Consider the following 14,730-nt stretch of genomic DNA (forward strand, 5'->3'; position numbering starts at 1 on the left):
TCCAGGAAGTGCTACTCTTTAACCCACACCTCCCCCTTCACCAGCATTTGAAGCTCTAAACAGTCTTTCCAAATGAAGCAACGCCTCACTTGTGAATCTATTGTATCCGGTCCTCCCACTGTGGTCTCTTCGACACTGGAGAGACCGAATGCCAATTGGGAGATCACGTCATTCAGCATCTCAAATCTTATGGTTTTTAGTCTGCAATGTCAGGAAAATTGCAGAAAATATTTAAAACCATTACTGCCCATGTGGTTGTTCACACTGGGTGTCTTTTTAGACTGCAAGTACCTGAGTGCAAGAGTCCGGGTGGTTGGACATGCAGTAGAGTGGATGACCGTCAACAGATTTTTCCCGGTATGATTTACACTGCAGTCTTCCTCCAAAATGTTGTAGGGATCCTGCAGGACAAATTGCGGTACAGAAATTGACTCAAAATTCCCGCACGACCACACTGCCAACTTAATCTACTGCATTCAGTTTTTTTTTATTTGTTATTTTTCACACTATGAACCATATTAACCAAAATACACACAAGCATTTCCCTCTTAAATATACACAACACAGTGCCATTTTCTTCGCTTTCCCCACCCCTCCCTTCCCTGCTCCTTCCCATCCCCCTCCCCACCCACTAAACTTTCAACATATACATTAAACCCATTAAACAATGTCATCACACAATGAAAATAAACAAGAAAATTGTGTCATCTACTTTTACACACTGGGTCAGTTCATTTCTTCTTTTTCTCATTCTGTCATTTTAGGGGGCGGAGGTCCGCAGTAGGACCTCTCTGTTGTGTTCCATGTATGGTTCCCAAATTTGTTCGAATAATTTAAGAAATAACATCACAGTATATGTTATTTTTTTCCAATGGAATACATTTATTCATTTCTATGTACCATTGCTGTATTCTCAGGCTATCTTCTAATTTCCAGGCTAACATTAGACATTTTTTAGCTACAGCTAAGGCTATCATCATAAATCTTTTTTGTGCTCCATCCAAATCGAGTCCAAGTTCTTTACTTCTTATATTACTTAGAAGAAAGATCTCTGGATTTTTTGGTATGTTGCTTTTTGTGATTTTATTTAATACCCGATTTAGATCTTCCCAAAACTTTTCCACTTTCTCACATGCCCAAATTGCATATACTGTTGTCCTCGTTTCCTTCTTACAGCAAAAACATCTATCTGATACTGTTGGGTCCCATTTATTTAACTTTTGGGGCATGGTGTATAGCCTGTGTAACCAATTATATTGTATCATGCGTAACCTTATGTTTATTGTATTTCTCATAGTTCCAGAGCATAGCTTTTCTCATAGTTCCAGAGCATAGCTTTTCCCATATTTCATTCTTTATCTTTATGTTTAGATCTTGTTCCCACTTTTGTTTGGGTTTACACTTTATTTCCTCGTTCTCTTTCTCTTGCAGCTTGATGTACATGTTTGTTATAAATCTTTTAATTATCCTTGTCTGTAATCACATATTCAAAATTGCTTCCTTCTGTTAACCTCAGCCTGCTTCTCAATTTGTCCTTCAAGTAGGTTTTCAGTTGGTGGGATGCAAACAATGTACCGTGAGTTATACCATATTTATACTTCATTTGTTCAAAAGATAATCAATTATTTCCCAAAAAACAATTTTCTATTCTTTTGATCCCTTTTCTCTCCCATTCTCTAAAGGAAAGGTTATCTATTGTGAAAGGGATTAGTTGATTTTGCGTCAATAATAATTTTGGTATTTGGTAATTTGTTTTTTTCCTTTCTATGTTAATCTTCTACAAAATGTTGAGCAGATGGTGCAGAACTGGTAAACTATGTTGCACCAGCTTTTCATCCCACTTATGTAGTATATGTTCAGGTACCTTCTCCCCTATTTTATCTTGCTCTAATCTGGTCCAATCTGGTTTTTCCCTTGTTTGATAAAAATCTGATAGATATTTTAAATGTTCTGCTCTATAATAATTCTTAAAGTTTGGTAGCTTTAAGCCCCCTTGTTTGTACCATTCTGTTAATTTATCTAGCACTATCCTTGGTTTCCCCCCTTTCCATAACAATATCCTTATTATTTTCTTTAGCTCATTGAAGAATTTTCTCTGTTAAGGGAACTGGTAACGATTGAAATAGGTATTGTATCCTTGGGAAGATATTCATTTTAATGCAATTTACCCTTCCTATCAGTGTTAGTGGTAGATCTTTCCAATGTTCTAAGTCATCCTGTAATTTCTTTATTAATGGCTAATAATTTAATCAGATTGCTTGTGTTTGCCATTTAAATGATGATTCTTTCTTAAACTTTGTGAAATCCGCATTATTCATTGGCATTGCTTCACTTTTATTTGCGTTGATCTTTTACCCCGATACTTGTCCATATTCCTTCAATTTCTTATTTAATTCTTTTATTGATAATTCTGGTTCTGTTAACTATACTATGACGTCATCTGCAAATAGACTGATTTTATATTCTTTCTCTTTTATTTTTATCCCTTTTATTTTCTGTTCTTATCAGTTCTGCCAAGGGTTCTATAGCCAACGCAAACAGTGAAGGAGATAGTGGACATCCTAGTTGACCTGCTTAATTTAAATTGGTTTGATATATATCCATTTACTCTCACCTTCACCAATGTTCCCTTATTTAATGCTTTAATCCAATTAATATATTTCCCTGGTAGGTTGAACCTCTGTAGTACTTTGAATAAATAATTCCATTCTACTCTGTAAAAGGCTTTCTCTGCATCTAGAGCAACCGCCACTGTTGATATAAGTTAATGAACTTAGATATTGTCCGTTGTTCGTCTTTTCTTAATAAATCCAGTTTGATCTAGTTTTACTATTTTTGGTACAGTCGGCCAATCTGTTTGCTAATAGTTTACCTATTATCTTAAAATCTGAGTTAAGTAGAGATATTGGTATATACGATACTGGTGTTAGTGGATCTTTCCCCATCTTTGGTATTACTGCAATTATTGCAGTTTTACATGAATCTGGCAAGTTTTGTGTTTCTTCAATCTGGTTCATTACTTCCAGGAGTGAAGGAATTACTAAGTCTTTAAAGGTTTTATAGAATTCTATTGGGTGTCCGTCCTCTCCCGGCGTTTTATTGTTCGGTAGTTTTTTTTAAATATATCCTGTATTTCCTCTATTTCAAATGATTTTATCAATTTGTTTTGCTCCTCTTCTTGCAATTTTGGTAGTTCAATTTTAGTTAGAAACTCATCTATTTTGTCTTCTTTCCCTTCGTTCTCAGTTCGACATAATTGCTCGTAGAATTCCTTGAAGTTTTCATTAATCTCCATTGGGTTATATGTAATTTGTTTGTCCTTTTTCCTTGATGCCAATACCATTCTTTTAGTTTGAACTGTTTTAAGCTGCCAAGCTAGTATTTTGTGTGTTTTTTTCTCATAGCTCATAATACTTCGGCTTTGTCTTCATTATGTTCTTCTCCACCTCATATGTTTATAGTGTTTCATATTTTATTTTTTTGTCTGCCAATTCTCTTCTTTTTGTTGTATCTTCCCTTGTTGCTAGTTCTTTTTCTGTACCTACTATTTCCCTTTCCAGCTGTTCTATTTCCCGATTGTAGTCCTTCTTCATCTTAGTTACACAACTTATTATCTGCCCTCTGATGAACGCTTTCATTGCATCCCATAGTATAAATTTATCTTTCACTGATTCCGTATTTATTTCAAAGTACATTTTAATTTGGCGCCCAATGAATTCTCTAAAATCCTGTCTTTTAAGTAGCATGGAGTTTAATCTCCATCTCTACGTTCTTGGTGGGATGTCCTCCAGCTCTATTGCTAACAACAGGAGTGAGTGATCCGATAACAATCTAGCTTTATATTCTGTTTTCCTAACTCTCCCTTGGATGTGGGCTGACAACAGGAACAGGTTAATCCATGAGTATGTTTTGTCTACTCGAATAATATGAGTATTCCTTCTCCTTTAGGTGTTGTCTCCTCCACATATCCAAAAGTTGCATTTCCTGCATTAATTTAACCATAAATTTGGCTACTTTGTTCTTTCTGCTAGTCTTTTTTCCAGTTTTATTCATCTTTGAGTCCAAATTAAGGTTAAAGTCCCCTCCTATCAATATAGTCCCCTGCGTATCTACAATCTTCAAAAAGATCTCTTACATAAATTTTTGATCCTCTTCATTAGGTGCATATACATTGAGCAAATTCCAAAATTCTGAATATATCTGACACTTTATCATTACATACCTCCCTGCTGGATCTATTATTTCCTCCTCTATTTTGATTGGTACATTTTTATTGATTAATTATAGCTACTCCTCTGGCTTTTGAATTATATGATGCTGCCGTTACGTGCCCTACCCAGTCTCTCCTTAATTTCTTGTGTTCCTCTTCAGTTAGATGCGTTTCCTGCACGAATGCTATATCAATTTTTTTATTCAAAAAATTTAATAGCCTCTTCCTTTTGATTTGTTTATGTATTCCGTTAATATTTATAGTCATATAGTTCAACATGGCCATTTCATACTTTGTTTACCTCTCATTTCCGCTTCCTCATCACCACCTTTCCTCCTTATCCATTTCTGTTTTCTTTTTTTGAACGCACTGTAAGACAACACTTCTAAAACATAATATATTTCCACTATTCCCATATCTAAAATTTCCTTAACCCCAAATGTCCCCCCCCCCCAGCCTCTGAGTTGCCCCCTGTCCCTTGCCGGGCAACCACAACTCCCCTCTCCATTTGGATTGTGAACCCGCTCACAAGCGTCAACTGATTTTGCAGTGACTGTTATTCTCTTCCACCCAACCCCCTCCAGAAAACTTTTATCTTCACATATAACAAAGCTTACCCACTTCTTTTCCCCCCTTATTTTTCCTTTTCTTTCCCTCTTTTAGTTCTTACTTATACATTATTTATTCTTCTTTGAGTTTGTCATCATTCTTTGTTCTTGTTACATCTCTCTTTCTGTCTTGCAGGCATTCTGCAAATTCTCCGGATCCGAGAACAGTCTGCTTTGCTGCCCCGGGGTAACTATTTTAAGCACCACTGTATATCTTAACATAAATTTATAGCCTTTCTTCCGTAGTATTGATTTTGCTGCATTAAACTCCTTCCTCTTCTTCAGGAGCTCAAAACTTATGCCTGGGTAGAAAAATTTTTTTAGACCTTTGTATTCCAGTGTTTTTTTTTTGTCTTCTCTCATTTTTTTCATTGCCTTCTCCAATATATTTTCTCTTGTCGTACATCTCAGGAATTTTACTGAAATGGATCTTGGTTTTTGTTGTGACTGTGGTTTTGGGGCTAATGTTCTGTGTGCCCTTTCCATTTCCATTCCTACTGCATTTCTGGCATTCCCAGGACTTTTGGGATCCATTCTTTTATAAATTCTTTCATATCTTTGCCTTCTTCATCTTCCTTAAGGCCCACTATCTTTATATTGTTTCTCCTATTATAGTTTTCCATTATATCCATCTTCAGTGCTAACAACTCCTGTGTTTCTTTAATTTTTTTATCAGTTTCTTCCAATTTTCTTTTTAAGTCGTTCACTCCATTAACGCCATTACACGATCTTCAACATTTTCTAATCTTTTCCCTACATCTGTTATGACCAACTCTATTCTACTCACTTTTTCTTCTGTACTTTTCATTTTTCTTTTTATTTCACTAAATTCTAGTGTCAGCCATTCTCTTAATGTTTTCATATGTTCTTGAATTTTTTTTTAATCTATGTACTGACCATTCATTTTAGTTTCTATTCCTCTGTGCAGAGCTTGGTGTTCTCCTTCTTCTTCTTCTGTGTCTGCTCTTGGGTTTGTGTTTTCTATTTCCCTTCCTTGTATCAGTGTCTCTTCTGACTTTCTTGTTGAGCTGTTTGTCTCAATTTGTTGGGTATGTCTTTATGGTGTCTTGATGTTGGTCCTCTTCTTCTGGGCTGGTTATCTGTTGTGTCTCTGGTTTCCTTTTTTCCTTCTTTTCTGGAGAGGGCTGGTATTCTCCTCCCGGCCACTACTCCATCACGTGACTGCCCTTCCTGCATTCAGTATTTTTGATGTCGTCCTCCTCCCATCAGTGAAATGAAGTGCAGACTTGGGGAGTGTTTTGCACAGTAACTACATTGCTCACAATGGCCACCCTGAGCTGCCAGTTGGATGTCATTTAAGCTCCCCTTCTTATACTTATCTCTCCATCCTGGGCATTCTTCATTGCCAAAGTGAGAACCAACATAACCTGGAGGAACACCACCTCATATTCTGCCTGGGCGATAATGGCACGAACATTGACTTTTCTCATTTCAGGCAATAAGTCCCTCACTCTTCTGTACTGCTTCTGCTCTTCCCCTGTCCCAACCACCCGTTCTCATACCCTCTCCTCTGAGGATCTATCATCCCTCCTCTACCACCATCTCCCCATTGAATTCTTCCATTTTCCTTCTCACCATTCCCCATCCCCTCCTAGCACCAACTGGTCTCTCTTAATATCGCCATTCTCATCTTATTCTCGGGCTGAATGGTGTTTGAAATACTTTCTCTCAATGCCCCCCCAAGATCATGATTAGGAAGGGAAACCCAGAGGTGAACAATCCAGTGATCAATGGGGAAAGAGGCGGAGAGGGTGAGTAAATTTAAATTCCTGAAAGTACCATCTCGCAGGACTTTTTCTGGACCCAACCTACTTGCCTTTTGAAGAAAGCAGCACCTCAACTTCCTCAAGAGTTTGCGGAAATTAGGTATTACATTGGAAACCTTGGCAAACTTCTAAATATGCGTAGAGGAAAGTGTCCTGACCGACTGCATCAGAACCTGGTATGGGGGTACCAATACTTCAGAGCAGAAAACTTTGCAAAAGGTAGTGGACACAGTCCAGGACATCACAGGCAAAACTCTGCTCACCATCAAGAAAATCTTCATGGAACGTTGCTGTCAAAGCACAGCAGCGATCATCAGGAATCCACACCATTCAGGACATTCTCTGTTCTTGCTGCTGCCATCAGGAAATAGGTATAGAAACTAGAAGAATGAACTACCAGGTTCAGGGACAGTTGCAACCCCTCCACCATTGGATTCTTTGAGAACAAATTTAGACTTATTTAAAGGCACATTATTTATTACTAAATATTTATATTTTCTGTATTGGTTTGCTTTAATTTTTTTCCTTTATTTAATTTCTTTTGTAAATGTATGTTTTCTTGAGTACACTTTTAATTACCGTAAGTTGAAACTCTGCCTGGCTCATGGTAAAAAGATCACAGGATTGCATGTAATGACTCCACCAATAAATTTGAACTTTGTAAAACTTTGCTTCTAGCACTGGCAGCCTTCAACTTCTCATCACCCACTACACCCTGTATGAATCATCTTCCTCCATGTGACTCCTTTGTTTTTCCTATCTCCCACTTTTTCTGGCATGCTGCCTCAATCCATTGTCATTCATCTCTCTGATTCCCCAATTCCATGTGGAGCCCCAATCTGACCCGATCCTCTTTACACTGGCTTTACCCTGACATTTCCCCATTCTCGTTAAAGGGTTTTGGCTCAAATCATTGTCCTGTTGAGTTCCTCCAGTAGAGAGCATTTTGCTTTAGGCTCCTGCATCTTCAGTACCTTGTGAGTCTTCAATCCTATCAAGTTCCCTTTAAGATTTGATGTTTGAACAAGATTACCCCCATTCATCTAAATTTCAAGGAACACAAACCTAAACCATGCAGCCTCGCTTGTCCAGATAATCCCTCTCATACCAGAAATTAGCCTGGTGAATCTCACTTGGGCAAGATGACCAAAATGGTGGACTGTATTCCAGATGTACACTCTGAAAGTGTCTGTACAACTGTAACAAAAAGCTTTTTTTTAAACCAACACTTTTACAAATAAAGGACCAAGTGCCTCCAAACTTATTTTGCAGACTATTTTCACTAAGTGGTCCACCTTCTGAATCTTTGAGGTACATGATTGCACACTTGCTCACATTAAACTGCATTTGCCAGGTTTTTACCCAGTCACATCTGCATCCACTGCAGAATCTCAACATCCTCCTCACTACATTCCACCACTTATTCTGTCATTAGCAAAGAGTGAAACCACGTTACGTTTCCTTAATATGAATTGCGAGCCAAGAAGCAATCGACAATTCACATTCTTTCAGCCGGAAAAGGATGCACATTTTCCAACTCAGTTTTCTATGTGAAAGTCAGTATTTAATCTATACTAGCGCACTTCCTCCCTCGTGCACAAATATCTTACATGGCACCTTAGCAAATATTGCCAGTACACTGCTGCCATCGCCACATGCTGCAACCACTTAGTCTAAAAAGAATCAGAATATATGGTCATAAACATGCATCACGAAATTCGTTGTTTCGCAGCAACATTACAGGTGCAGGAATTACATTTTATTTTAATAAATTACTGAAAGAAGAGATATCATAATGTCTTTGTCCATTCAGAAATCTGATGGCAGAGGGAGCATTATGTCATAGACCCGCAGCAATAGAAATTCACTAAGACAATGGTATCTTAAAACAATTTTTTAATTAATATTTTACTTAACTCTAAATTTAACCCCAACTATGTACAAATATGTATGTATGGATTACTCAAACCATTACAGCTTACGCACAATTCTGAAAAGTCAAGTTCAAAGTTCAGTCTTAGAAATCTTGTGTTAACATAACATAACAATTACAGCACGGAAACAGGCCATTAGGCCCTTCTAGTCCGCACCGAACCAAACAACCCTTTCTAGTCCCACCTCCATGCACAATGCCCATAACCCTCCATCTTCTTCTCATCCATATACCTGTCCAACCTTTTCTTAAATAATACAATTGACTCCGCCGCCACTATTTCTCCCGGAAGATCATTCCACACAGCTACCACTCTCTGAGTAAAGAAGTTCCCCCTCATGTTACCTCTAAACCTCTGCCCCTTAATTCTTAACTCATGTCCTCTTGTTTTAAACTTTCCTCCTCTTAACGGAAATAGTCTATCCACATCCATTCTGTCTATCCCTTTCATAATCTTAAATACTTCTATCAAATCCCCTCTCAACCTTCTACGCTCCAAAGAATAAAGAATAAAGACCCAATCTGTCCAATCTCTCCCCATACTCCAGTTGAAACTCCGAACTTTTAAAACAGTTGTTCAGAAGTAATTATGTAGTTGAGACACCAATTCATCAGATTTCTCAAAACTCTAATTCTCGTCGAGTTGCTTCCAGAGAAATATTTCTACATACAAATTAAGTGACACAACTTCCCCCTTTCTTGCATAGGGGCTACGAAGACCCAGGCGAGGATTTTAGATATAACCATCAAAATAGTTGGGATCCAGATGCAAGAATGATTTTGATTCTTTACCCAGATATGGGTCAGTCATAAGTGACCACAGCAAATCATTGTTTCCAACTGGCAAGGAGAACACAATAGCAATGTCCATCTCATGGAATGTCACTGGTTGATGATACTCAAGCTACTTTTTTGAAGTGTCTCAATCACACGGCTGCCTTAAACAATACTGTTTTCATTTCATTTTTCTTCCCCAAAAGCACGAGTCATTATGGCAAATGGCCTCCAGTCTTTCCGTTTAAACAGGTGTCTTTCTTAGCAAACATTCATTGTTTCAGGCTTTCAATGGAAAACAATAACACTGGGTTTCAAAATGTGTGCATCTTTCCCCCATTTCCAAATCCCCACAGTAACTCTCCAAAATATACAAAAAAAACATAAGCCTGTAACAGGGAGGAAGCTGTTTTAGTAACATTAGGTGTTCATCTTCAGGCCCGCTACCTCCTTGCGAGAAGAGGGCATGGCCAAAATTCCAGGTCTTCTGAATTTTAAAGAAACATGACAGGTATTCCCAGAAATCAGTCAAAATGTTACAGTTGGGGAATATTTTGGGAAAGTCTTTGAACTGCTTTGAAGGATCTGCCAACAGAGCTCAGACAAGCATGCTTGTTTGGGTTGTGGGTTTTCGTCACTCCCGACGCAATCAGTCACAGCACATAGAAATCTCTTTGCTAACTCTTTATTAGATAGCATCTACCTAGAAGAGACCTCTACTGCATGTCACACTTGAAGCAGTCTCATAGGATCTGTCCAACAAGAGGATGCACAAGATATTTGTACACTCAAGCAAGGTAGTTAGAAAAAAGGTTACATCAGCCCCAGACCCACCTGACCTCAAAGTAAAGCATTACATATGCAGGGCAAGTGCACACCCTCCCCTTCCCCCAAGCCTGTAGCCTTATAGACTATATGTCAAGGTTTAAAAACTTGCTGATAGAACAAAGGGTAATTTACAATTCTGACTCCACAAAAGCATCAAGACACCTTATCTTGTCTCATATTCCTACACCATCTGTTTTTGTTCAATTCCCAGACAACTCAATGCTATATCAGGTGCCGCCAATGTGAGAACAGCACAAGCATATAGCACTGCTTTAATTTTTCCATTCTTCCCCCCCCCCCCCCAATACACAGAGTCCTAGCAAGCTCCAAAGGATCTCAATATTTACTTCTATACATCATTTGTACACTGTGTCTTGAACGAGGTCAAGGTGGCCTGCTACCTGGGTGGAATGGTTTCAGCAGGCCCACGGTATTGACATTGGCCTAGTGAGTGAATGCTGGTGAATGCTCATCGATCCTGAAAATTGGCATTTCTCCAGCTAGCCCAAAGAATACAAGAGGGAACAGTAAATGACATTTAGTACTAGTTTTACAGAGTTCTTCAAAACATCCCTTTCCATAGTCAGCTCCAGACTAAATGGAACATCAGAAGGAGTAGCAAACTTCTTCATTAAAGTTTGATACAAGTTGTCAAGAGAGGATTCCCCTTTCACACTTGCAAGTGATCCCAAGAATTAACGGCGAATCGGCCTTTAAAGTGCCTAGTGTGAAATCAAAATCAGCTCAACGCTGGTGTCAGATGGCATCATCTCATACCAGAGATTAAAGGCCTCGACCTCTAGTACAATCCACGTCGTCTGCAGATGCCGGCGTAGCAATCATTCAAGTGTGAAACGGGCAATTGCATTGTGGGATTTAAATGTCCCAAGTTTTTGCGTGAGTGCAGGAATATGAAGGAACATTAAAATGAAGGTACAAATTTTACTGTAGGAAAGTCACAGCGGGAAAGGAAATAAATATCAATAGCAGACAATTTTTTAAACAGTTTGGGCAAGTTGGTAGCGCTACAAGCACACAATTTATAAAGACCATGGGAAAAAGCTACTGACTGCCATGCTATTTAAAAATTGTCCAATATTGCGATTTATTGCTAGCACCTTCCCATGGTTCCTTATAAAGGTTTATATACGTCAGCACATCAACAACAGGAGCTGAAGGGCTCATACTGTGCTGTACATAAAATTTAATTATGTTATCATTAGGCATGATTAATGTTGCTCAAATACAAGATCATAATACATTGATCAGGATTTAGGGCAGGTTCACCATCGTTTGATGTGTCATGACATCACCAGTAGAACAGTCTGAACTTCGGGGATGGCTCCTTGCAAGTGTGAAAGCATTCAGTGTCCCAGTTAGTGGTGGTCGTGTGAAAAGTCAAACCCCCATTCCTATGCCAGGACATTGAACAGCCAATTTAGTGGGATGCAAGTGTAAAAGGAGCAACAGAAAGGGATCCTTGTTTTCTGAGGTCTTCATTGTCAAGGATGGGAACAGTGAACATTGATACAGCTCTCTACATTAGGGGTCTCCAAAGTGGTCTACATCAACCCTGGGAGGGGGGAGTCGATGGACTACCCAAGCAGTCAAAAAAATGCCACGCATTGAAAGGTCGATAAACACCCGGGGGAAGGGGGGGGTCGATTCAACTTTTGGGGTCAAAAGAATTGTAGAGCCCGAGGTTCCCCCTCCTGCCCAAGACAACTTCTTTGATGCATACAGCACCACACCCCATGTTGAGAATGGAGTCGCCATCAACGACCCCAGCTGCAGCCGATCCTGAAGACTTGAACCCAGTTCTGTTTGGCATCATCTTGGCCAGAAGCAAAGGTTTTTTTTAAACTTTGATTGTAATCACTTGTTGTAAAGCCTTAGCTTTATTTTCAAATATATAACGAAAGTCTACTTATTTATTTATTGTACATGCCTGCGGGTCTATCAGGGATCAAAGATTCCATGAAGGGGTCAATGGTCTAAAAAGTCTGAGGACCCCTGCTCGACATACACATTAAGTACAAACCCGATGTTCGTCAAAGCAGCTACACCTGCCAGTGATCCCAGGAATTGAACACCTTTAAAGTGGCAAGCGTGAAAGCAAAATCTGCTCAACGCCGGCGTCAGATGACATCATCTCACGCCAGAGATTGGGGGGCCCGGACCCCTCGGACAATCCCCAGCGTCTGCAGACGGCGGCGTTGAGATCAGCCAAGTGTGAAACGGGCCATTGCACTGCAGGCACTTCCTATTAAAGATAGAACAGATCAAACACCGGGGTTAGACCCTCGCAATTGTGAAAGCGTCCAATGTCCTGATTAGGAGTGGTCCTGTGTGAAAGGCCAAACACTTCCCTCCCCCCTTCCTATCCGGGGACACTGAACGGCCAATTTACTGGAACGCAAGTGTGAACGGGGCAATTGATTGAGCCGTGCAGGGCTGGATTAATTGAGCACAGTGCCAAAACGTGCCCGAGAAACTCAGGTCACTTTGCATCAATAGGAAGTGCAGCCAATGTTTCGGGTCCGAGCCCTCGCTGAGATCCCCCTCGACTTCCGATAGACGCTGCGTTTCTCCAGCACGTGTGTTTCAAACGCGTATCAATTGTTTAATCCCCCAATGGCCACAATCTCGCCGCCTTTTTTTTTAATTAACCTATGACGCCGCATCCCACTTTCTGTTAGAAAAGCCAACTCGATCGCCCAGATTTTTCTGCAAGAATGGAAGCTCTTCATCATAATCAACCCCAACTTCTTGTCCCCCCATGCCTTTTTGGCTTTCTATTTGCAGCTATCATTTGCAAATCCATCCATAACCCTTCGCCACCTCCAATGCTCCAAGCAGATTTATTCCGCAGGCCAATAAACCCCAGCATCTGTCCCTTCACATCATTCGGTATTTGCATTTCATTTCGGTCACTGACTGAGCCCACGACACCGTGACTGAGGAACTAACTCAGTGTCGCTTCTATAGCGAAGATACATCACGTAATCAAGGTACTTTGATGAAGGGCTCAAGCCTGAAAAGTTGGTTATAGAACTTTCTCTTTGCTATAAAAGACAGTTGTTTATCCTTGCTGAGTTTCTCCAGCGTTGTTCTTACATTTTTAACGATGCATTACTTTCGTTACCTGCAACCCAAACTTCTCCTGGGTGGGGGGGGGTGGGGGGAGAAGTACATTAAGGGGAAACAGCTCCATCGCCGGCAAGACCAGGAGCGTGAAAGTTTGCAGAAGCCAACGCTGAGACCGCCGACCTGGGGGTGGAATGAGGCCAAGACCATCCCCATTCCCCCCCCCCACACCCCCCATCCCATCCCCATTCCCCCCTCCCACCCCCCCATCCCATCCCCATCATCTCCTCCCCACCCCACCCCATCCCCAACAATGGGCTCGCCAAGTGTTGAGAGTCTCGCCGAAGCTGCATATTCCGAATTCAACACGAACTCGGAACTTTACCTCAATTTTCTCTTCGCCGCCCCAGCGCAGGAGACCTGAAATCTCGGTGGAACGGGGTCCGGACGCTCACAAACAACCGCGGAGGGAGATGCCCAGCTCGGCCAGGGTCCGCCACCAAGTAACGCCGCAGCCGTCCGCCCGACTCATCCGCCTCAGTGACGCCCAGCCATTGTGACGTCACAACCCAGCCGGGGCCGGCAACAGTGGCGTGTGTCCATATTATTACGAACTCCCGTTCCATTTAGTTACAACAGGCACGCGATGCTGGAGAAGCTCAGCAGGTCAAACAGTGACCTTTATGTAGCAAAGGTAAAGATACATAAGTGATGTTTCGGGCTTGAGAAACATCAAGGTTTGAGAAAATGCAGGCTTGCATCCGAACAAAAGAGTTGGAGAATATGGATGATAGATGGAGAAAGGAGGGAGGGGTCACCCACCACCACCACCACCTATCATCTGCTGCCTTTGCCACCCCAGCCCCCATTGCTGGCATTTTTCTCATACAAGGAGGAGCATTGGCAGGCACTGCCCCCCCCCCCACCCAGCAAGGTGCTGTGCCCCCTCATACGGTTGCGACCCTCAGATCCGCTTCCCACGTTACCAGCGTGGATCAAGTGTCTCTAGCACCTAGCGTGAACCACGGAAGTGACTCACCACCTGCCCTTCACCACGTCACCAGCGTGCGTCAGACGTCAGTAACTTCTTGCAACGCCTGGCGCAATAAAAGAAGCGCTCGCATCTCCAGCGTCAGAGAGCCAGATGGTGTTATCGTTCGTCAACAGGTAGGTCCCAGCATCCCCTCTCCCCCCGCCCCATGCTGAGGAAGTTTATGAGCCCTCTCTAACACACTAATGCCCCCTGTAACATTTGTTCTGGCGCCGACCCTGGATGTAGGGCGCAAGCCCAAAACATCAGTTATGTATCTTCACTTTGACCTGCTGAGCTTCTCCAGCATTGTATGTTGTTTTTATTTTAACCACCGGCAAAATGTTAAGATTTATTTCCTTTTCCATTTCATTTAGTGTATCACTTTAAGGGCTAGTACAGGCTGCAACCATTCACAGCTTTGGAGAATGTGTGGCAACAGATAGTACAGGCTGGACCCAAATTTGCTACTT

At 41.1% G+C, this 14,730-nt stretch overlaps 1 protein-coding gene across 5 annotated transcripts in view; it reads right to left on the minus strand.

Annotated features, from left to right (window-relative positions):
* The window catches only part of LOC138745907 (uncharacterized), an 87,502-nt gene extending 73,740 nt beyond the window's left edge, over window positions 1-13,762 (minus strand). The window contains exons 1-3 of one of the 5 annotated variants that reach the window (XM_069903404.1): window positions 13,613-13,762; window positions 4,512-4,579; window positions 292-401 (exon numbers count right to left, since the gene is read on the minus strand). The gene's annotated coding sequence lies outside the window, so the exon portion shown is untranslated. Of the gene's footprint in view, window positions 1-291; window positions 402-4,511; window positions 4,596-13,612 lie in introns of those variants that run through there. The other 4 variants (XM_069903399.1, XM_069903400.1, XM_069903401.1 and 1 more) reach the window with 4 other exon arrangements.
* Between the last annotated feature and the right edge of the window lie 968 nt (window positions 13,763-14,730).

This window comes from Narcine bancroftii, chromosome 11 (genome assembly GCF_036971445.1).
Source record: "Narcine bancroftii isolate sNarBan1 chromosome 11, sNarBan1.hap1, whole genome shotgun sequence".
Classification (NCBI taxonomy): Eukaryota; Metazoa; Chordata; class Chondrichthyes; order Torpediniformes; family Narcinidae; genus Narcine; species Narcine bancroftii.